This window comes from Pan troglodytes, chromosome 1, assembly GCF_028858775.2.
Source record: "Pan troglodytes isolate AG18354 chromosome 1, NHGRI_mPanTro3-v2.0_pri, whole genome shotgun sequence".
Classification (NCBI taxonomy): domain Eukaryota; kingdom Metazoa; phylum Chordata; class Mammalia; order Primates; family Hominidae; genus Pan; species Pan troglodytes.
This window is the reverse complement of record NC_072398.2, coordinates 178,782,220-178,806,689: the sequence shown is the minus strand read 5'-3', so window position 1 is coordinate 178,806,689 and position 24,470 is coordinate 178,782,220. Positions and strand designations below refer to the sequence as shown.

At 41.9% G+C, this 24,470-nt stretch overlaps 1 protein-coding gene across 5 annotated transcripts in view; it reads left to right on the top strand.

The window, feature by feature from the left end:
- The window catches only part of ZFYVE9 (zinc finger FYVE-type containing 9), a 205,675-nt gene that overhangs the window by 61,051 nt on the left and 120,154 nt on the right, over positions 1 to 24,470 (top strand). For all 5 annotated transcript variants that reach the window (XM_016918251.4, XM_016918269.4, XM_063817586.1 and 2 more), the window contains exon 2: positions 12,778 to 12,883. The gene's annotated coding sequence lies outside the window, so the exon portion shown is untranslated. The remainder of the gene's footprint in view (positions 1 to 12,777; positions 12,884 to 24,470) is intronic.

Below are 24,470 nucleotides of genomic sequence, written 5' to 3'. Positions count from 1 at the left end.
TTTTTTGGCATTTTTCATGCTTGGTGTTCTCTGAACTTTCTGTATCTGGGAATTGGTACGTGGCATTAATTTGGGGGAAATTTTCAGTCATTTTAGTTACAAGTATTTTTTTCTCTTTTCCTTCTGGTATTCTTACTACACGTATGTTACACCCTTTGTAGTTGTTCCACAGTTCTTGAGTATTTTGTTCTATTATTATTATTATTATTATTTCACTTTGCTTTTCAGGTTTGGAGGTTTCTGTTGAGATATCCTCAAACTAGAGATTCTTTCCTCAGTCATGTCCTGTCTCCTAAATAAGCCTAGCAAAGGCATTCTTCATTTCTGTTATCGTGTTTTTGATCTCTAGCATTTCTTTTTGGTTCTTTCTTACAATTTTTCTATACTTTCATTGCCCATCTGTTCTTGCATGCTGTCTACCCGTTATAGCCCTTAGCATATTAATTATAGTTGTTTTAAATTCCTGCTCTGATAATTCTAGCATCTCTGCTATATCTGAATCTAGTTCTGATGTTTGCTCTTTCTCCTCAAACTTTTTTTTTTTTTTAACCTTATGCCTTGTAATCTTTTCTTGATAGCTGGACATGATATATTGAGTAAGAGGAACTGCTGAAAATAGGCCTTTAGTAATGTGATAAGCTGTTGGGGGAAGGGGAGCATTCTATAGTTCTACGATTAAGTCTCAGTCTTTTAGCAAGCCTCTGCCCCTGGACTGTGAACTTCACAAGTGCTTCTCAGTTTTCTCCCCTGTTTAGAGGGGACAGGATAGCAAGAATGGGCTGGAGCTGGGTGTTTCCTTTCCCCAGGTCAGTTAGGCTCTGATATAACCCCAGCAGGTTAGGCTTTGGTCAAATAGTTTCTGCTGAGGGCAGACCGTATTAAGAATAGAATGCTCTTAGGCTGGGGTGGCACATGCCTGCTAATCCCAGCACTTTGGGAGGCTGAGGTGGGCAGACCACTTGAGGTCAGGAGTTCAAGACCAGCCTGGCCAAAATGGTGAAACCCCGTCTCTACTAAAAATACAAAAATTAGCTGGGCATGGTTGCGTGTGCCTGTAATCCCAGCTACTCAAGAGGCTGAGGTGGGAGGATCACTTGAACCCAGGAGGTGAAGGTTGCAGTGAGCTGAGATCTCGCCACTGCACTCCAGCCTGGACAACAGAGCGAGACCCTGTCTCAAAAAAAAAAAGAAAAGAAAAAAGAGTAGAATGCTCTGGCTTATTTCAAAATGGTTCCCTTTCCCCTTTCCCTGCCAGAAGAATGAGGGGATTTCCCCCTTGATGCTGTGAGATCTAGGTCAAGCTTCCCACGAAAGTGTGGGAGTCCCCTTGAAGTTTTTAACTCGCAGAGTTGTCCACACTAAGCCTCTAGCAATTTGTCGATTATAACTCAAGCTTTTCTGCCCGACCTCTGGTTCCCACAGAGGTTCCTGCTTGTGTGTTTCTGCTTAGGTAATTTGTGACTTTTTTTGTATTCACCTGTCTGTCCCTTCGAATTTGGGTCAGGGTTTGTGCTGTGAATTTTTTTTTTTTGAAGACAGGACCTCATTCTGTCGCCCAGGCTGGAGTGCGGTGGCATGATCTGGGCTCACTGCAGCCTCGCCCTCCTGGGCTCAAGCAATCTTCCCACCTCAGTTCCCCAAGTAGCTGCGACTACAGCCGTGCGCCACCACACCTGGCCTATTTTTGTATTTTTTGTAGCGATAGGGTTTTGCAAAGTGGCCCAAGCTGATCTTGAACTTCTGAGCTTAAGCTGTCTGACCACCTCGGCTTCCCAGGGTGTTGGGACTACAGGGTGAAGCCACCAAACCCAGCTTTTTGGTTTTTTTTAAGAGATGGGGTTTCACTCTGTTGCCGAGTCTGGAGTGCAGTGGTAACTCACTATAACCTTGAACTCTGGGCTCAAGCGATCCTTCTGTCTCAGTCTCCTGAGTAGCTAGGTCTACAAGTGTGCACCACCATGCCTGGCTAATTAAATTTTTTTTTTTTTTTTTAAATAGAGACTGGGTCTCGCTATGTTGCCCAGACTAGCCTCAAACTCCTGGCCTCAAGCAGCCTTCCTGCCTTGGCCTCCCAGAGCACTGGGTTACAGGTGTGAACCACCATGCCTGGCCACCTCACTTCTTTTATGCATCTAAGAAGAGTTGTTGATATTTCAGTTTTTTTTACTTTGTTGTTCGGATAGAATAGTGACTTCCAAGCTACTTAAATGCTGCACTAGAAACTGGAAGTCTATGTATACTCTTGTTGTTACTCTTGGTTCACACAATTTGTGGTATACAAATTATATCTCCCTGTTAGATTGCCACCTAGAATGATCCGAAATATAAGACCCATCCCTCTTTCCATGAATTTATCCCTTGTTTATTATCTACTTGTAGAACAGAATATCTCAGTTTAGGGTCTGATCTTTGAAGGTATAGGTGCCCAATTAAAGTTGAAACTGATTTTGATGCCATTTGCCTCAATTTATATCATACTATTGGGATATATTTGTTAAGATTCTTGTTGCAGGTTAAGGCAATCCACTGGAGCTAAGTTAGAAAAAAAAATAACAGTTATAAGGATATGACAATATCTCACAGAATCCAAAGGCAGCTATTGTAGCTGTATCTTTCAGGCATAGCATAGAAGGGTCTGTAATTCATTCAACTTAGGTCAGGAGCTCACACCAGGCTAATAAACTGGTTAGGTGGATAGGTTTTCCCTGAATATGGCGTTTTATCTTGTGATGAAAGTATATGTGTGTATGGCGTGGCGGTAGACAGTTCTATAATTGTGTTGGCAAAGATAATCCAAGAGATGTCTACCATCTCAAAATTGGAGATACAGACTTCGGCTAATATGGTATTAATTAATATTTCAGTCATGGATAAACAATTTATATACCACTTTAGGTTCTCCAGAGAAATAGAACCAGAAGGAGATAGAGGTTTCTGTTTTGTTGTTGTTGTTGTTTTGTTTTGTTTTTTGAGACAGTCTCGTGGTGTCACCCAGGCTGGAGTGCAGTGGCATGATCTCGGCTCGGCTCACTGCAACCTCCACCTCCCAGGTTCAAGCATTTTCATGCCTCAGCCTCCTGAGTAGCTGGGACTACAGGTGCCTGCCACCACACCTGGCTAATTTTTGTATTTTTAGCAGAGACGGGGTTTCGCCATGTTGGCCAGGCTCTTCTCGAACTCCTGACCTCAGGTGATCTGCCCACCTCGGCCTCCCAAAGTGATGGGATTACAGGCACGAACCACTGTGCGCGGCCCGGAGATAGAGGTTTCTAGCTTGCAGACAGTAAATCACGAGATATGTCAGCCTCCATAATTTTGTGAGTCAGTTTCATTTGATAAGTCTCGTTATGTGTGTACACACACAGAGAGAATTATATATATGTATGTAGGCATGTATTTATATCATGGGGAGGGCAATCCGGTGTACTCAGTTCCATTCAAATGCTAATCTCTTCTGGAAACATTCTCCCAGACACACCCAGAAATAATATTTAATCAAATGTTTAGGCATTCCTTGTCCCAGTCAAGTTGACATGTAAAATTAACCATCACAGGGATGTTGTATATCTCAATAGTTTCTGTCCCTGTGACATGTATATACAAATTTATGTCATTTTGAGTCTGATTACTCCAGACGTGAGAATTAAGCATGCTCCTTCTTTTAGTCCCAATCGCAGATCAGTTGCTGTTCTAGCGATTTCAATGCCTATGTATATTTGATACGTCTGTTATCACATTTTCCAATATTTGTTAAACTACTCTGCTTTTTGTTTGGTGTGAACTAGGTGAAAACACTCACCTTGTTCTTTATAGCTCTTGACTGGGAATTTGATGTTTGTGAAAGATGCCAGATGGATATCCTGGAAATTGAAGCCCTGTGTGAATGTGGGGAAGCAACAATGTCAGCTTCCCAGATCCTATTCTCTTAATGTATTTTGGTCTTGATCTGCAGGAATAAAGCTCTTTTCAGAGCTTATTTCATTTCTTTTTTCTGCCACTGTAAGGGTGTTCATATTCAAAGGGTGTCTTTTTAGGATCAAATTTACTTAGCCTCTTCAGAAAGTTGAACATCAGGTTACTTTTTCGTTCCTAGTTTTCTGTTTCATTGCTCAGACTTGAGTTGATCACTTAAGACCAGTTGCCCTAATGGATTATTAATTGTATAAACAAACTAGTCCACTGATTGGTTTCATGGTTCAAATTGCATCTTTGCCTTTCTGTTCTAATTCTTTCACACAAATTGCTTTTTTGATGTTGAGTAATAATAGCTATCATTTATTGAGCAGTTACATATCAGGTCTGTGCAAGGCACTTTATATAAATACCTTCATCATCATTAAAAATATCCCGCAAAGTATAGTTTTCATATAAAGTGTAAAGAAACTGAGATTCAGAGAGGTTATCTTGCTCAAAGTAGCAACAGCTATTAAATAATATAGCATGGGCCGGGTATGGTGGCTCATGCCTGTAATCCCAGCACTTTGGGAGGCCAAGGCAGGAGGATTGCTTGATCCCAGGAGTTCCAGACAAGCCTGGGCAACACAGCAAAAACCTGTCTCTATTAAAATATAATAATAATAAAATAAATAATAGAACATGAATTCAAGCCTGGATCAGCCAGATTTTTGTACCAGTGTTCCTTCTACCAAACTCCAGTGACTCTTCATAAAAGATGTTCATTTGGATTAAATATCAAGCCAGGTATGTTACATATTGCTAATGGTTGATTTAAAATTCCAGACTCAGTTTTGCCAGATATTCCATTGCTGTAGTCACACTCTTGAATCATACTTTTTCTTTCTTTAAAGGTAAAATATCGAACTAATAGGAACTTTCTGATAAGTTGTGATTGTGAATAGACAGCACAAAACCTTGAAGAAACATGGTTTAAGTCTGAATTGTTCTTCTTTTTTTTTTTTTTTTTTTTTTTGAGACGGAGTTTTGCTCTTGTTGCCCAGGCTGGAGTGCAATGGCGCGATCTTGGCCTGGCGCGATCTCAGCCCGGCGCAATCTTGGCCCACCGCAACCTCTGCCTCCCGAGTTCAGGTGATTCTCCTGCCTTAGCCTCCTGAGTAGCTGGGATTACAGGCATGCACCACCATGCCTGACTAATTTTGTATTTTTAGTAGAGACGGGGTTTCTCCATGTCAGTCAGGCTGGTCTTGAACTCCCGACCTCAGGTGATCCACCCGCCTTGGCCTCCCAAATTGTTGGGATTACAGGCGTGAACTACCGTGCCCGGCCTTGAATTGTTCTTTAGTATGTGTTGGCATTAATAAACTTTGAAATAGTAAGTACATTGAAGTTTTAGTGGTCCCAGTACAACTCTTGGGATCCTTTGTATGGGACTATTTCCTAGGTGGAAGTTCTTCGAAAGTAAATCCTTTAGTTATTTTAATTTGATTTACAAGTAGTGAGCACATGCTGTGTATTATCCATGGTATCATACACTAGGGATACAATGACAAAAGAAGCAATCTCTATCCTGAGAAACCTTAATAGTCTGGAAGGGAGAGACAGACAGTTTTAGAAAAATCATGGATCAGTTGATAAGTGCTCTGATGGGGGTAAAAGGTACACAAGATCGAAGGGGCACCTATCTCAGACCTAGATCAGAAGGACTTAATGGAAGAAGTGATGTCTTGGATAGAATGAGGAGGACAAGTAAGAGTCAACTGACAATGGCAGGGGCAAAGTTTGGAGAGGGTTCAAGGCTTAAAAAATAATATGGATGAAGACTTTTTTTTTAACTGGTTTTTAAGATAGAATTCATATATCATAAAATTCACTTTTAAAGCACACATTCAGTGGTTTTCAGTATATTTACAGAGTTGTGTAACCATCACCATTTATAATTCCAGAACATTTTCATCACCCCAAAAACTCCCTACCCATTAGTAGCCACACGCCATTTCCTCCTCTCCCCAGCCCCTGGCAACACTAATACACTTTCTGTCTCTGTGGACGTGCCTATTCTGGACATTTCATATTAATAGAGCCACATAATATGTGGTTGTTTATGACTGGCTTCTTTCACTTAGCATAATGTTTTCAAGGTCCATTCATGTTGTAGCATGTATTGGTATGAAGGTGTGTTTTGGAAAATAGGCAAGATTGAGAATTGAGGGTTTGTGTTGATCAAGATGACTACTGCATAGAGTAAGAATTTGAGAATAGAGAATAAGATGTCATAGTAGAGAAGCAGAAACCAAATCAAACAGAACAGAACATTGTCAGCTATGTTATGGAAGTATGGACTTTATCCTAAGGGCAATAGGATGACATTGAATGATGTTAAGTATGGAAATGATACAATCAGATTTGGGTTTTGTATTTGTGTGGAGAATAGGCTAGATGGGTACAAAACAGGGGGCAGGGAGACTAGGATTCTTGCAAAAATCTAGGCAACAGAAAGATGGAGGCATTATGGGATATGGCAGTGGGAATGGAGAGAAGTGGATGGATTTGAAAGATTTAAGAGGTAAGATTGATAAGACTTGATGTTCGATTGAATGTAGAGTTGGGAGGAGAGGATAGTATCTAGAATTGTACTTAAGTTTCTGAGTTTATGAGACAAGTGGATGATAATGCACTTACTCATTAAGGAGCTGGCTGCTAGGTAAGTTCCTGCGGTGCCAATATATAAGTAGTAAAATGGCACTGGAACATTAATGAGTCAGAAAAAATGCATTTACTGGAACTCTACTTAGTAGCAGTGTATGTGGGTTGGAGGAAAACTTTGATAAGCTACTGTAGATGGAGTAAAACCCCTCTCTTACCTCGCTTTTTGCCTGAGTAACATTAGTTGTTTCCTAAACTGTACTCTAAGAGACCCAAAGCTTGTTTTATTGAGTGGCTACCATCAGTGGGTCATCTTTTTTCCCTGTCCCTATTAAGGTTTTTATTCTTCTCTTTAAAATGTTTATATGAGATTGGTTTGAAGACTATCAGATTACTAACCTGCTGTTCCATTTGAATTACACCAAAATGTAGTGGTTTAAAATAACAATTTAATTATCTCTCATGGTTCTGGGGATTGATTGGGCTTACTTAATTAGGTGGTTCTCTCTCTCTCTCTTTTTTTGAGACATAGTCTCACTGTGTTGCCCAGGCTGGAGTGCAGTGGTGCAATCTTGGCTCACTGCAACCTCCACCTCCTGGGTTCAGGAGATTCTCATGCCTCAGCCTCCCGAGTAGCTGGGACTACAGGTGCCTGCCACCACAGCTGGCTAATTTTTGTATTTTTAGTAGAGACGGGGTTTCGCCGTGTTGGCCAGGTTCTTCTCGAACTTCTGATCTCAGGTGATCTGCCCACCTTGGCCTCCCAAAGTGCTGGGATTACAGGTGTGAGCCACCGCCCCTGGCCAGGTATTTCTCTCTTAGGGTTTTCATGCAGTTGTAGTCAGACAGTGGCTGGGCTAGAGTCATCTTGAGGCTTGCTCATTCACATGTGTAGAGATTCATGGGGCAGATCACCGAAATGTGGGCTTTCCGTGTGGTTTCTCTGGCATGGTTACTGGGTTCCAAGAGTGAGTGTCCCAAAAGGAGCGGTCAGAAACTGTATTACCTTTCATGACCTGGTCTTGGAAGTTACATAGTTTCCCCTTTGTTATACTCCATTAGATGAGGTAGTTGTGAATGTCTGCCCAGGTTTAGAGGAAGGAGACATAGATTTCACCACTCAGTTGAAATCACCCATCCCACACTATCTTCTTAATGTGACTGTGACACCTGAGTCACAGGTGCTACATCACAATCACATTAAAAAATCATGTGGGATGGGAGATATAGTAGCAGCCATTTAAAAAAATACAATCTGCCATCCCTACCTGAGAACCCTGCTCAGACTAAGATTGGGAACAGAAAGAGAGGACTTGGAAGATTGAATGTGATTTTGTACCTGTTGAGTTTGAACACTTTGTCAGACTTTCTGGCAGAAATGTTAAGAAGTTTCTTTACTGAGCCGGGTACAGTGGTGTGTACCTGCAGTCGTAGCTACTCCCAGCCTCAGGAGGCTGAGGCCGGAGGAACACTTGAGCCCAGGAGTTTGAGTCTAGCCTTGTCAACACTGCGAGACCCCATCTCTAAGAAATAAAATAAAATTTAAGAGTTTGATTACTGGTCAGATACTGAATTTGTTTACAGAGAATAGTATTAATCACAGCCAAGATAGGAAACATCTTTAACTGATAATATTTTCAAATATATCATCATTTTATTTTCTTTTTTAAAATCTATGGCCAGGATTTTGGAAATTTTCACCCTCACAAATAATTCTTCTGTTATAAACATGTTCATATCAGAGATTCCTATGAATTTCTTGCATTTTATATTTTAAACATCATCTTTATACCTGTCACCTTTCCTTATAAGTTTATGTAAGAACTAAAATCTTTGTTTCTTAATTTTAAATGATGGTTCTTTAACGTTCCTTCATATTACAGTTAAAATTTTAGTCTTCTGTTATACATCCCAGGGAGATAATCTTTTTAGATCCTTATCTTTCCCATTCCCTTTGCTTTTCAGTTTTTATATTTCAAAGTAAAACATTTATTTTTATTTATTTATTTTTTTGAGACAAGGTCTGACTCTGTTGCCCAGGCTGGAGTGCAGTGTCATGATCACAGCTCACTGCAACCTCCACCTCCCAGGCTCAAGTTGTCCTCCTGCCTCAGTCTCCCAAATAGCTGGGACTACAGGCACATGCCACTATGCCTGGCTAATTTTTGTATTTTTAGTAGAGATGGGGCCTTGCCATGTTGGCCAGCCTGGTTTTGAACTCTCCTGGCCTCAAGTGAGCCACCCACCTTGGCCTCCCAAAGTGCTGGGATTAAGGTGTGAGCCACTGCACCTGGCCAGATTTATGATTTTAGAAAGCTATTTCAGTTAAGATTATGAAGGATATATTTTATAGAGAAATGAAGGCAATAACACTAGTTTGGTAACTATATGAACCACTCTAGGCGAGAACTGATGAGGGCCTAAGCTAAGGCAGTTGTAGAAATGGGATGAGGGTGATGAAATTAGGAACTTCTTTGGAATCTTTGCCATGGTAGTGTGTTATATGCTATACTTAATTAAATAATTAAATCATTCCACATATTTTGAATACTACTATGTGAAAAGAATTGTGCTGGGGCCTTGGAATAAAAGGATGAATAAAAAGGGTTTCCTGTCTTGGGTGAACTTATGGTTTGGTGTAGTCGTTTTGTAAAGAGAGAAATTACATGTAATGTGAAATATAAACATTATGGGAACACAGAGAACTATGTGATTAATTATTGTAATTATTAATTTCACATTGGGAGATGACATTTGAGTGGAATATTAGAGGAGTTCTGTGAAATTCTTTGTTTTCCTCTCATGTATCTTGAACTGTATTGAAGACATTTGTACTGTTTTATGTTGTATACCTATCCATCTATCCATTTACTAAACTTCTTTTGTTCCTTCCAAAAAATGATTCTGTAATGTCAAAAGGCAATGAATAAGTCATTACTGTAATGCTCATTCTGGGTAAAAAGTACTGGCGTTATTTGTCTCTTTATCTGAGAAGCATATTCTCCATGGGAGGTGATGGAATTCTTCTTTTCACTACATATTGCTTGTTGGTTTCTCTCTGTGTCTCCCTTTCCCTTCCTTTATTTTTCTGAACTATTTCTTTATTTATTAGGGCATTAGCAACTTTAAGTCTACTTTTAAGAATGAATGCAATAATTTTATTTTATTGTATGTCACTTCTCAAAGGTAAGAATGGAGACTTACAATTAAACAGGATGAGGCCAGGTGCGGTGGCTCACGTCTGTAATCCTAGCACTTTGGGAGGCTGAGGTGGGCGGATTGCCTGAGCTCAGGAGTTTGAGACCAGCCTGGACAACATAGTGAAACCCTGTCTCTACTAAAATACAAAAAAATTAGCCGGGCCTGGTGGCGTGCATCTGTAGTCCCAGCTACTCAGGAGTCTGAGGCAGGAGAATTGCTTGAACCCGGGAGGTGGAGGTTGCAGTGAGCTGAGATCGTGTCACTGCACTCCAGCCTGGCGACAGAGCAAGACTGTGTCTCAAAAAAAGAGAGGATTTATTGACCCTTCCTCACACACACCATTTATTTTCTTTCTTTCTTGAAACCCTCATAAAATGGTAAGAAGTAAGAACAGAAGAGGAGATAACAGTGGATGAAAGGTTTCAGTAAATGGAAAGAGTGAAGGTCTTCAAACTGAAGACGCAATAAGCTGCTTGCCTGCGGAGGAAGATATGTTGAGAAGCCCCACAGCACCTTAGAGAGATTTGTGATATAGAGACTCCAAGGTTCTCTAAGGGCTTAGGTGAGGTGTGGTACTGAAAGTAGATTGGCTGGAATATGATACAAAGAATGATTAGTTTTGCAGAATCCTATGTAGCCAAGTAACTTTCCCCTTCATCCTGCAGGGGTCTAGAAGTTTATTTTCTGGAAGAATTGAATAGAGGATACTTTGAATTGAAGGATACCAAGCATATCAGGAGGGGATGAGGTGCAGGTTGAAAGCAGATTAAGGAAAATGTAAAGTTATAAATGTGGCCGGGCGCGGTGCCTCATGCCTGTAATCCCAGCACTTTGGGAGGCCGAGGCAGGCAGATCTCTTGAGGTCAGTAGTTTGAGACCAGCCTGGGTAACACAGTGAAACCCTTTCTCTACTAAACATACAAAAATTAGCTGGGCCTGGTGGCAGATGCCTTTAATCCCAGCTACTCAGGAGGCTGAGGCACGAGAACTTCTTGAACCTGGGAGGTGGATGTTGCAGTGAGCCAAGATTGCACCATTACATTCCAGCCTGGGTGATTGAGTGAGACTCCATCTCAAAAATAATGAAATAAAATAAAATAAAATAGTAAAGTTGAGACTAACCACTAGTGGTCTTGTTTGATTTTCCACCAGCCAGATTTCAGCTACTTAGGGGAATGTATGTAGTAGGTGGATGGTTGGATTTAGCTAGAGTTGAGGCTTTGCCAGCTGAGACTGGAATATAATTCCAATAGAAAAACCTGTAATATTATTTGTATTAGGGTTCTGTAAAGAAACAGAACCAATAGTATATGGAGGGGTGTGTGTGTGTGTGTTTAAATTTATTATAAGGAATTGGCTCACACATTTATGGAGGCTGAGAAGTTTCCCAATCTGCTGTCTGCAAGCTGGAGACCCAGGAAAGCTGGTGGTGTCATTCTGAGACTAGAGGGCCAATGATGTAAGTCCCATTCTGAGGGCAGAAGATTGATGTCCCAGCTCAACCAATCAGAGAGAATTCCCTCTTCCTCAAGCCTTATTTTATTCACGTCCTCAATGGATTGGATCATGTCTGGTCACACTGGGGAGGGCAATCTGTTTTATTCAGTACACTGATTCAAATGAGATTAGCTCATCCAGAAACACCCTCACAGACATACCCAGAAATAGTATTTAATTTGAGTACCCCATGTCTCAGTCAAGTTGATATATAAAATTATCTATGATTGGACTTGCCTCACATATTGAAAAACTATATATATGATTTGACCTTGAATCTATAGAGTTAATTTTGTTTAAGAAAATCTTTAATTAGCTAGGTATTAGAGGAGTGGTTACTTTACTTTCATTCTCATTTTGACCTTGGTTTGTATTTTTATTCTTTCATACTTCTGATATGACTTAGTCCTTTATTTAATAGATATAAATCTGTTTCTTAGTGTCAGTAGCTCTTCTCATTTAGAGTATATCATAGCATGTGCATATTTTTCTAGTTCTCAAGACAGGGAAATCTTTTACCAGTGATTTTCATTCTTTATTCTTTATTGGGTCTTGGAAACTTGAATTTTAGGCCTTTTACTTATTCTCTTATTTTTTATTAAGCATATCATTTTCACATCTGATAATAGAATATTTGTAATGTCAGGAAATTTTTCTTGCTGCCTCAGTTTATCTTTAAAATTAAGTAGTGTTCATTAAATTATCTCCAAGATACTTACGTGTTCTGAAAATACTATGATTATGTGTTAGATATTTTATACTGATAATATAATATTCATAGTCTTAGTTTTATTCTGATTAGCTTCAACTACTAATCTTGTTCAAGGCTAAATTAGGCCCTTAAAGAATTTTACATTGTCTCTAAGCAGTTATAGTTGGGCTACCATAACTTAATGGATATTGTCGTATTTTCACAAGAAGGAAGTAATATTTGAAGAGCCTTTGTCTTTTGCATGCACACCTGATAGTGAAGGTTAATACTGGGTTAATAGATCCATTGCTTCTAAGCAGTTGGAGGAGGACTGGAATCAAGAGACTCCATTTGGAGAAAAAAAACAGTTTGGCAATAAAAATCACAACTGGAAACTTGTGAAACTCAAGAATTCTACGTGTATAGAAAAAAAATCGCACTAGAAGGACATTCTTGTGAAGCAGCAGTTTTCTTAGCTTTGGATTCTTGGAGGGCCTATTGTAAGGCAAATTATATACTTATGAATTAACATAATTAAAGTCATTGGGTAGAAAGTGCCTGCTGTTGATGTTTCACTTTGCATTATCCATTGAAAATAAACGTGCAAAAACTCTTCTTCATTGAAACATTTAACTTTTGGCCTTTCAGACAATAAAATGTCTCTGTTGCTACCTTGTATGCAAGCCAGGTCTTTGAATCCAAAGGTATAATTGTATTTACTGTTTCAGCCCTATTGCTTTCATTTGTCTGGCTATGATAGATTTATATGAAGAAAATGAGGGCTTATTGTTTCAGCAAGTGTAATGAGCAATGTGTTTTTCCTTTAGGATCAAACAGAGCATACTGAATCAGCAGGACTGGCTGGTGGTGCAGCAGACATCATGAGTAAGCACCGAGAAGTCTGTTCCTTATCACGTGTGTAAGGGGAAAAAGGTAAGAAAATGTTTTTATTTCTCTTAGAGATTGAACCTGAGAAACCAATGAGATCTATAGAAGATAATGCTGATGCATATATGTTACTTGCATCATTTATAACATTGTATCTTATTAAATCAGGAATATGCTTTTTTTCAAAAAGATTTGACTTAAATTCAGAGGAAAAGGGTATTTAAAAATCACTGTTATTTTGTGTCACAATGGTCACAATGTTAATTTCCCTCCCAGTGCTGGCTCCTTCGTTTTAGAGTTCGTTGACCATAGAAAGGTAATTTCAGAAAAAATATGAATTTGAGCAATATTTAAGCTCATGCAAGAGCTAAACAAGTAAAGCTAATTTGGTGATGGGGAATCAGAAATGTAAATTTAATTATGTTATTTTATTTTGTATTTTTAGATAAGTTATTATGTAGAGCAATAATTTCCAGCAGAAAACTGGAAGTATTCTTGTAGAACAGGAATCCTTGTCTTTTTCCTAACTAGGAGTCATGTTGGTTTTTTTCAAGTCTTAAGATTATTTAAGGGTGTGAACCCCCAATATCTGTGTTGGAAACAAGTGCTTGATGTAGCCAAAAGAAACCCGCACTTAGACAGAAATTTTCTCAGCAAGGCACTTTTACTTCTGCAGAAGGGTGCTGCTTGCACCTATTACAAATGCAAGAGCACACCGAACAAAGGAAGGAAGGGGTTTTTAACCCTAACACAGTTCCTGTTTCTGTGTCTTTTCCCTATTGGCTAGGGTTGGATTGCACAATCTAAGCTGATCCCAACTGGCCAAGGCTTAAACTTTTCCAAACAGGGTAAATGTGAGATTTGTGAAGGGGCGGGGTGGGTAAAGAAGAAATGGTTGGACTTAACAGAAGCGGGGGTAGGATTGTTTACAACTTATGACCAGGAAGTTGAGTCTTTGAAGAGGAACTCAAGTCGTCCCAACAATTTCCCCTCTTCTGTCTTACAGTTCTTCATCTTCAGATTCCTTTAACAGGATCTGGCTTTGTTGTTCTTCTTGATTATCAAGATGCAAGAGCTTATCTGAGTACGGAGGGGGAGAGGTTGGGGAGGTTTTTGTGAGAGCTGCTTCTATGAGCCTTTGGGTTAACCCACGAATACAAGGTATGATACAGCAACCGACAAGGATGAGTACGTCTTTAACAATTGCAAGGGAAGTAAAGATTGAGGTCATGAGTCCCTTCCATTTTCCAAACCACCTTTCCATTAGGCCTGTAAAGGGGTCGTCTATTCCAGAGTTTTTGGCTAATTGATTTGCTAGGGTGGTAAGGCCTTGTAAGGCTTTTATGATTGTCCCATCAGGGGCTGTATTATTAGGAATAAAAGTACAACACTGGACCGTGATCATGACATAGACTCTGCCTTTTTTGGCCAACACCATGTCAAGGGTTATTCTGTTTTCCCAGACCATCTGGCTGATGGGGCCTAGTTTCAGCAATTCCTTTTATGGCATCTCTGGTATAATTGATGAATTGCTGTTGATTGTAGTATATGTGATTTATCCAGTCTACGTTTTTGTTTATAGTGGACCACCAGAATAAGATAGACTCGAACCTGGCGGCTATTTGGTTTTGAGCTTTGAATTCATTTGGTACCCTCCGCAGGACCCTGATGCTGTCTATGTAAACTTGAGGGTCAAAGGACCCATTTATTGGGGCTTCTTTTTTTCTTCTGGTTACCTGCTTCCTGATGAAATGCCATGGTGAAAGCCATGGCCAATTGAATCAGAGCACAAGTGCCACTCCAGTTGCTTGGCAGTGTACCAAATATTGGTCCCCCACAATACCACCATACATCCTCTCGGGGATGGACTAGGGCTGACTGATTGGTTATCTCTTGAAAAGGTTTAGGCCCACTACATCCCATCAGGTTTCCAAGGAATGTCAAATTTTCCCCTTGTTGTGAAAGACACAAGGTAAAATTGGCATCGAGAGCTGGAAGTTGAATGGCCCTTGGGGGCTGTCCCATAGGGGTCCTGACCTTTGGGGAAAATAGTGAGTGAGTGGCACATGACATGTTTCCCCAGGCTGTGGGGTGCTGGAAGAGAGCTACCATACAGTCTTTGCCTGATGGATTGGCCCATCCGAGTGGGAGGGGAACAGTTTGGGTTTCTGGCCTGCCTGTTGCACAAGCGTAACAATCTGTTTTATTTAGGGTGCGAATGGAATATTTAATCAATTCCAGCTAGGCATTTACATCTTGATAACTGGTTTCTATGGCTAGGGTTTGCTGTAAATCCTTAACTTCTACTATAGCTACTTTGGTTTTGTCAGTAGGCATGAAGCGAGAAATGGTTTGATTTTTGTGGTTTTGGGAAGCGGGTAATGGGGGGAGATGGAGGAGGAGGAGCAAACCTCATTTCAAAGATGCCTGTAGGGTCTTTTGCAGTGACATCTGCTCCTAGGCCATAAAGGTGCTCTAAAGTGGGGATAGGGTCAGTGGAGGTGGGGATAGGAATAGAGAGAAGTACTGGGTTGCACTGGTGGTTTTGGCAATTTGAGGGGGTGGTTCCTTTGGTGAAGTGGAGGTAGAGTTTTAGGGCGGTGCGACCCTCTGAGGAGGTCCAGCCCTGATATTTCGTGGTCCAGATAATATCTCCCCAACTATAACATAACCCCTGGAAGGCTTGTGGTCGTTGATTGCAAGGGTCGGGGATGGTGCTGGTTTTTCTGGGGATGGGGGGCAGAGGTACTTTTCTGAAGAAGCTAGCTGTCTTTGACTATGGAGGTTTCCACAGGGTATGACAAGACAGGCATCGAATGTAATTGTGGGGAGGGTGATCGGGTTACATTGATAATAAGTTGTCCTTGGGTAGCTAAAGGAAGAATAAAAAGACGGATTAAACCTTTTTGAATGTTAGTTTGGAGGGTATTGATCGTGGAATGATGGTCCATGACTTTGCAATGGTTGCGGCCCCTTTTAGCCCAGTGTGGTGGGTCCATGCTTTTTTGGCCGTTCAGATTGCTGTCTCAGTGGTTAGGAGTATTAGATAAGGAGTATTAGATAAGGTCCTTCCCAGGTTGGTTCAAGCTTTCCTTCTTTCCAACATATGATAAGGACGTGATCTCTGGGCTGGTGTCGGTGAATTGGGAATTCGAGGGGTGGAGTTTGCGCTAGGAGGCCTTGAGTCCTGAGGGAGGAAAGGGTGGAAGACAGACCAAATATATATATTTTTAGAAACTGATCTTTTGTTTCAAATGTGGGAAGGTCAGTAGTGGAATTTAGATAAGGCAGCCCATAGAGCATTTCAGGCCAAGATCTTTTGTGTGTGTGTGTGTGTGTGTGTGTGTGTGTGTGTGACAGAGTCTTACTCTGTCACCCGGGCTGGAGTGCAGTGATCTTGGCTCACTGCAACCTGCACCTCCCAGGTTCAAGCAATTCTCCTGCCTCGGCCTCCTGAGTAGCTGGGACTACAGGCACCAGCCACCATGCCCGGCTAATTTTTGTATTTTTAGTAGAGATGGGGTTTCACCATATTGGCCAGGCTGGTCTTGAACTCCTGACCTTGTGATCCACCCTCCTTGGCCTCCCAAAGTGCTGGGATTACAGGTGTGAGCCACCACACCCTGCCAGGCCAAGATCTTTTTGAGGGGCAGTTTGGATTCTTAGTAAGGCAATGGGAAGGCATTTTGTCCATGGTAACTGGATTTCCAAGATTAATTTGGTTAGGTGATTTTTTAGAGTTTGATTAATTCTTTCTACCCTCCCTGATGAAGGTGGATGCCAGGGAGTATGATATTCCCATTTTATTCCTAGTGCTTGGGTTAGCCCCTTAATGATGTGTGCAGTGAAGTGAGTCTCATTGTCTGAATCAGTGTTCTCTATTAGTCCAAACCTGGATATGATATGTTCCAACAGTGCTTTGACTACATTACTGGCAGTTGTGCTTGGGAAGGGTATGGCTTCTACCCAGTGGGTGAGATGGTCTACTATGACTAATAAATACTTGAGGCAGCCGATTGGGGGCATTTCAGTTTAATCAACTTGGATGCTTTGGAATGGCCTTAACCCTGGGTTTCTTCCTGTGGGAGGCTGCTTCTTTAGGGTTTCCTTACTAGTTTTTCTGCACATGATGCAACCATCTTCCACTTGCCTAGTACTCTATACACCCATAGACTCTGAGGGCTACATTGCACATAGCTTGAGGACCCCAGTGAGTTCCTGGATGAAGCTGTGACAATATTTCCCTCATGAGGGGCTTAGACAGCATTTCCCTTCCATCTGGTAATGCCTGCTTTCCCTCTGGGCTCTCCTGAGCTCCTATTTTCTTTAGAGAAAGGTCTACGTGGGAGAAGATGGGGATCGCAGCTGGAGGGGGAGACAAAGGGATAGATGGAAAATGGGTGCCTTTTCGGAAGAGGCAGCTTGCTTAGCTGTTTGATCTGCAAGGTTATTTCCCTGGCTTTCAAAAGATGGATTCTTTTGGTGTCCTGGGACATGGACAACCGCAATTTCTTCTGGCAGCTGAAGATTTTCTAATACTTGCAAAATTAATTCTTTGTGGACCAAATCTTGGCCCTTACTATTGATGAAGCCTCGTTCAGTCCAGATTTTTCCAAAGGTATGGACTACTCTGAAGGCATACTTGGAGTCAGTGTAAATAGTTCCTTCTTGATTCTGCAGGGATTTTAAGGCTTGGTTTAATGCAAAGAATTCACATGTTTGGGCAGACCAGTTATTTGGCAGTCTTCCTGACTCTACCTCTTTGAGGATTTCCCCATCAACTGTGGAGTACCTGTTGTACCTTTTTCCTTCAATGATCCGGGGGGAACCATCTGTAAGGAGGTGATGCCCTGTTTGGAAAGGGGTTTTGCTTAGATCCAGTCTGACTCTAGTTTGAGAACTGATTAGATCTAAGCATTTATGCGTAGATTCTTCTGGGTTTGGATTTCCTGTTAGGAAAGCAGTGGGGTTGAGTGAATTGTCAGTGGTTAGTGTTAGGTCATCCCTCTCTAATAAGATAACTTCATATTTTAAAATTCTTGAGTCAGTAAGCCATCTCTCTGCCTTCTGATTAAGAATAGTTCTGACTTGATGAGGGGTACTTATGATGAGGTTTCCCCCAAAGGTTATTTTCCTGCTTTCTTCTGTTAGCAAGGCAGTTGCTGCTATGGATTGGACACATTCGGGCCATCCACGGGTTACGGGGTCAAGGATTTTTGACAGGAAGGCTACGGGCCATTGGTGGCCTCCGTGTTTGTGGGTGAGTACTCCTAAGGCCACTCCTTTGCTTATATTAACAAAAAGGTGGAATGGCTGTTCTAAGGAGGGCAAGGCCAGAATGGGGGCTGTTACAAGTAGGTGTTTTATTTCTTCTACCTGTTGGATCTCTGATGGGGTCCAAAGGAGGGTTTATAGGGTCTGGTCTTTCTTGAGTGAGTTTTTGATATAGGGGCTTTGTTTTTAAGGCATAAGAGTTAATCCACGGATGACAATATCCAACCAATCCTGAGAATTTCCTAAGTTCCTGCTTTGTTTCAGGTAAAGGCAAAGATACCATACCTTCAATTTGTTCGGGTCCTATCTTTCGTTTGCCTTTACTGATTAGGTGTCCTAGGTATTTCACTTCAGGTTCTACGAATTGGAGTTTATTCTTTGAGACCTGTAACCCTTGTTCCCTTAGGAAATTTAGGAAGTTAACTGAAATTGCTGTTACTTGATCCTTGTTATCTCCTGAGATGAGCAGGTCATCCACATACTGGAGAAGGCATATGGATGAAGGCAGGGAGAAATTTTCTAGAACTTGTTCAAATATTTGACCAAATAGATCTGGGGACTCTGTAAACCCTTGGGGCAAGACTATCCATCAGTACTGTTGTTTTCTACCAGAGTCAGGGTCCTCCTACTCAAAGGCAAACATGTCCCGACTATCTTCTGCTGAAGGGCAAGCCCAAAAGGCATCTTTTAAATCTATCACCATGAACCATTGGTGGTTGTATGGGATTCTACTGACAATGGTGTAAGGATTGGGAACAACAGGGTGGGCGGTTTGAACTATTTGATTAATAGCCTGGAGGTCTTGCACTAGCTGGGATGACCTGTCTGGCTTCCTTACAGGCAATATTGGAGTGTTATAAGGGGGCATACAGGGTTCAAGGAGTCCATCGTGGACAAGGCTTTCAATTATACATTTTAAACCTATCCTGGCTTCCAAGGGAATAGGGTATTGTTTTGTTTTTACTGCTTCCCTGGTAGTTTTTAATTTGGCATGGATTGGAGGAACCTGTAGCTTTCCTCGATTTCCTTCCTTTGACCATATGTCGGGATGGATTTGGCTTTCTTCCGAAGTGGTGACCAGGTTTAAGGAAGTAAGTTTTCCCTGATTAACGTATAGGCCTATGCCTAACCTTAACATTAAGTCCCTTCCTAATAAATTAGTTCCTGCTTTGGGAATTAATAAGAACTTAGTAGTGGCCGACTTATTCTTATATTTGATTTTGGTTTCCTCTAGAATTTTTGCCCTGAATCCTTCCCCTATAAACCCTGAGACAGTATGGTTTTCTGCTGAACATGCTAAGCCTGATGGGAGAAAACATAGGGAAAGCGAGCTGCTCCTGAATCGACTAAGAAAGTGACTATCTCTGATTTGGGTCCCACCATTAAATTTATCAGGGGCTCTTGGTGGGACTCAAGATGGAAGATGTAGAGTACCTGACCCCGCTATTCTTCTTCAAATGTCATGAGTGGAAGGACTTTCTTTTCCCTCTCCCATTCGGGACATTCCCTCTTAAAATGTCCTGGCTTTCCACACTAGAAACATCTGTTTTCCCTTCTCCCCCTCCCTGTTCCCTGACTCTCAGGTTTCATCCCTTTGCTTCCTGTATAGGGGTCAGACAGCCAGGTGCTTAGAAGGTCTACAAGTTCTATTTTCCTGGGCTCCCTGTTGAAGAGTTCCCTGTTGTAGGGTGGACAGGCATAATCTTTGCCTTTTGCTTCTGCCTTTCCTCATCCCTCTCTACATACACCTTTTGGGCCTCTTAAAAGTTCCTCTATGGGATGGTCTTTCCAATTTTCTATATTTTGTATTTTTTTTGTAATGTCCGGCCAACTATTGGTGACAAAGTGGAGCTTTAACATTCCTTGTCCCAGTGGGTCCTCTATGTCTAAACCTGCATATTTTCTTATCTGTTCCTTAAGTCTAAGAATTCTATGGGCCCTTCATCTTTCCCTTGTTGTACATTAAATGATCAGGAAACATTAGGGTTCAAGGAGCTGATTCCCAAATCCCTTTAATTATCATGTCCCTGAGATCTCTCATGTTTTCTCAGTGGGCTTCATTATTGTTATCCCACTGAGGGTCCTGGGCCAGGAATTTATGCTCTGCTGCAAGGACATTTTGAACAGGAGGGTGTTTGCGCTCCCAGACTATCATGGCAGCCCTGAAGATCATGGTTCTTTCCTTTCCTGAGAAGAGAATACCTAGGATAGACATTAATTCAGCCCAAGTGTACAGTTGTGGCTCCAGAAATTGTCCAATTTGATCTGCGACTCCAAAAGGGTCGTCTAACAGTGGTTTGAGTTCCTTTTTTAGATTTCTAACCTCTGAACTAGTTAAGGGGGCATTTACAAAGCCAATATCCCCTCCTCCTAGTGGTACTTCCCTTAAGGGAAAAAGGGTTGGGGTAGACTTCTTTGAGGAAGGGAGGAAAGGAAAGTTTTGGATATCCCTTTGGCATTGTTCTATTTCCCATTGGAGCTTTCCTGAGGAAGGGGCATGTTCAGGTGGCTGTCCAGTGGGGATATGGGGCGGCAAGGCCCATGGGGCAGGGTTATATGGGGGGGGAACTGAGTGTTCAGTTTGGGGTGGAGGGGTAGGGAGGGGAGGGACTGAGTGTTCCACTTAGGGTGGAGGGGTAGGCAGGGGAAGGTGGTCTAGAGGATCCCATGCATCTTTAGATACAGAATTTGACTTAGGTAGGTCATCTTTGGGAGGTATTGAGTTTGGCTTTGCTTTCTCATCCTTTAGGGGATAGAGAAGGACAGGTCTTTTTCTCCAACATAGAGCATCGTCTGTCTCCTCTTGAGAAACTGGACTTTTATCATTGACTTACTGGATCAGGAGTTGACATATCCAGTTCTCATTTTACCCAAACTCTGGCCAAAAGACTGAAGGTCTGAGGGTGGGTTCCTTAGTCCAAATAAAAACAGCAATACTTTATCATACGCTGTCTTTTCTTGTGTTTTGTCCTTTCATTATCCTTCCAGTATTTTAACATAAGGCATAGGGGACTGTCAGGGGGAATTTTATTGTCTGCTTGGCCTTTTATAGTCCCTGTTTTACTTGGGGTATTTCCCATCCTGGCGGCTGGTGAGGCTAAATGTCTCGTATTAGAGATTTCTTGCACTCCCGTGTCCTAGAGGCTGAACCTCCCCTTTTCCCACTGGAGGTTTCTTGCACTCTTGTGAGCACCCACTTTGTCCTTATTGGCTGCTTCCCTCGTAAGAATTTTAGGTTCCTCTTAGTATTGGCGGGTTGGTGTAATCCGCTGACTGGAAAACTGCCCTAAGACCTACAAGGTGACCACAGAACCAAGTCCGGACTCCACACTCGCTTCGCACCCAATGGCGTGTCTCACTCACACACTTTCAACCTACAGAGATCCCAACCACCAAGGAATACTTTGTTGCCCCAATAGTGACGTTTCTTACCTTGGTCTATGCACAGAGTTATCTGGTCACTGAGGAATTCTTAAGGATCCTCCCTATAGCCCATGTTGCTGAGAGTCTGGATTTATTCGTCACTTTGGGCGAGATTCGATCCTCCACTCCTGGGGCCACCACAACGAGGCAGTGGGATGCGTCTCCCCATGAAAGATAATAACTAGCCCCTCCCAAAGGAGAATGGGATCCTGGACAAGCCCCCAGATTTGTTGGAAACAAGTGCTCAGTGTAGTGAAAAGAAACCCGCATTTAGAAGTTTTCTCAGCAAGGCACTTTACTTCTGCCGAAGGGTGCTGCTTATGCCTGTTACAAATACAAGAGCACACCAAATGAAGGAAGGGGTTTTTAACCCTAACACAGTTCCTGTTTCTGTGTCTTTCCCCTGTTGGATGGGTCGGACTGCACAATCTAAGCTGATCCCTATTGGCCAAGGCTTAAACTTTTCCATATAGGGTAAAAGTGCGATTTGTGAAGGGGTGGCGGTAAAGAAGAAACAGTTAGGCTTAACAGAAGAAGGGGTAGGATTGTTTACAACTTATGACCAGGAAGTTGAGTCTTTGAAGAGGAACTAAATTGTCCCAACATCTGGGACAGGTCTCAGTTTATTTAGAAAGTTTATTTTGCCAAGGTTGAGGACCCTCAAGAGGTCCCGATGAAGCAACTGTGTTGTCTGAGGTATACACCCAAGGTTCATCGTCTTGTGCCAGGAAAATTTAGGACACCGACACACACGAGGAGTTTAGGAGCGGAGGTTTAATAAACAGAAGAAAGGAGAAAGAAAAACAGCTCTCTCTATTGAGAGAGAGGGGTCTTCCGAGGGAAAAGACTGGCAGGTGGTGGATGCGCCGGATTTTATAGTCCAGCTTGAGGAGGCGGTGTCTGATTTATGTAGAGCTCACAGATTGGTTCGATCAGGTATGAAGTTTACATAGCATGCAGGGAAGGCTGGTTGCCCCACCCTAATCTTATTATGCAAACGAACTTTCTCCTTGGCAGGTGCCATCTTATCTGCTCCTTACTGTACATGCGGCTGGCAGAGAAGGGAAGATGGAGCCTCCATCTTGAGCATGTCTAGTCCCTAGTTCCTGCTGGCATTCACCCGTGCAAGCTCCCAGCTTCCTTGTCTATGTCTGCAGCTCGACTTCACAGACTGCTCTTTGTTAGAAAATGATTTCCAGCCTGGCCAACGTGGTGAAACCCCATCTCTACTAAAAATACAAAAATTAGCCAGGCATGGTGGCACAAGCCTGTAATCCCAGCTACTCGGGAGGCTGAGGCAGGAGAATCGCTTGAACCCAGGAGGCAGAGGTTGCAGTGAGCCGAGATCATGCCACTGCACTCCAGCCTGGGTAGCAGAGTGAGACTCTGTCTCAAAAAGAAAAAAGAAAATGATTTGGGGCTACTTTTCATTAAAAAGAAAAGCCTTACTGAGGACTTTCGTACCCTTACTATCTGCCTAAGTGATTTCTTGTTAACTCCTGTATCACTGACAACACGTGCCCAGGGTTCTCAGAGCACAACTTGGTTTTATACATTTTAGGGAGACATGAGACATCAATCAACATATGTAAGATGAACATTGGTTCTGTCCGGAAAGGCGGGACAATTCAAAGCAAAGGCAGGACTACTGGAAGCAGGGAGGGGGCTTCCAGATCATAGGTAGATAAAAGACAAATGATTGCATTCTTTTGAGTTTCTGATTAGCCTCTCCAAAGGAGGCAACAGATGCGCATTTATCTCATTGAGCAGAAGGGTAACTTTGAATAGAATGGGCGGGATGTTTGCCCTAAGCAGTTCCCAGCTTGACTTTTCCCTTTAGCTTAGTGATTTTGGGGCCCCAAGATTTTCCTTTCAGAAGGGGTAGAAAATGGTGGAGGGTATATAGGTGAGAAAGGTTACAAAAACTGATTACACTACTCACTAATGGAATGTTGCATACTCTGGTTGAGTTATCTGACTTTTCCATGTAAGCTGTAAGGAAAGGCATGGTGGGACCAGCAGTGTTTAATAGGAAACTGAGCCCCTTTTCTCTTCAGTTGAGGGTGGAGCAGAGGTACTTGGCAGCAATGCCTTCTTCACCAAAACTCTGAGTCTGCAGTTGGCAAGCTATTTCTCCTCCTTTAGCCTTTTCACATGGGTGTGTGAGAAGATAGTGCCCTTTTCTGCCTTCACTTGCCAAAATCTCATCCTTCAGGCGTTGCCTCTTTAGGAAGTTTCCACCCATTGTAGCAAAAACTATCAGTTATCCACCAAAGTCACCAAAATCCATTTTTCCCTTCTGTAGTAGCCACAGCTCTGATGTCACAGTCCAATCAGCCTTTGCAGCTGTGTATTCACCATCACAGTTAAGATACAGCATAATTCTATCACCACAGAGATCCTTATTGCTACTCCTTTGTAGTTGCATGTACCCTCTCCCCTGACTATCCAATATTTAATGACTTTTTAAAGTTAAAAACACTGTTAAAACTCATAGGAAGAGCTGGGTTAGCATAAAGGCAAACCCTAGTATGTTCCTGGATGAGAAGACTTAATATCATTCTTTCTCCTGAGTGAGGACTAGGTTAGGAATTCTAATTTCTCATGGTTTATTTTGTTGGCACTCTATTCCATCCTGCTCCATTGCTGAGTCTTGGGACCATGGAGGGGACTTTTTCTGTAGCTCCTGGATTCATGTAGAAAGCTCAGTTTGGCCCCTCTGGTGCATAAATTTCTATGTTTGCAGCCAGTAATTCTTATTCTTCCTGCTACCTTTCAAAACCCAGGCTTAAAGGTTGCTGTCTAGTTTTGATACTCCTATGGACTGCCACTCTTCAGTTCCTGCTTTCCTTCTAGGTTTATGGCATCTGTGTATTTCCCTTTCTTGCTTTTGAATTTGACTGTTTAAACTCTTTTAAAATATTTTATTTAGAAT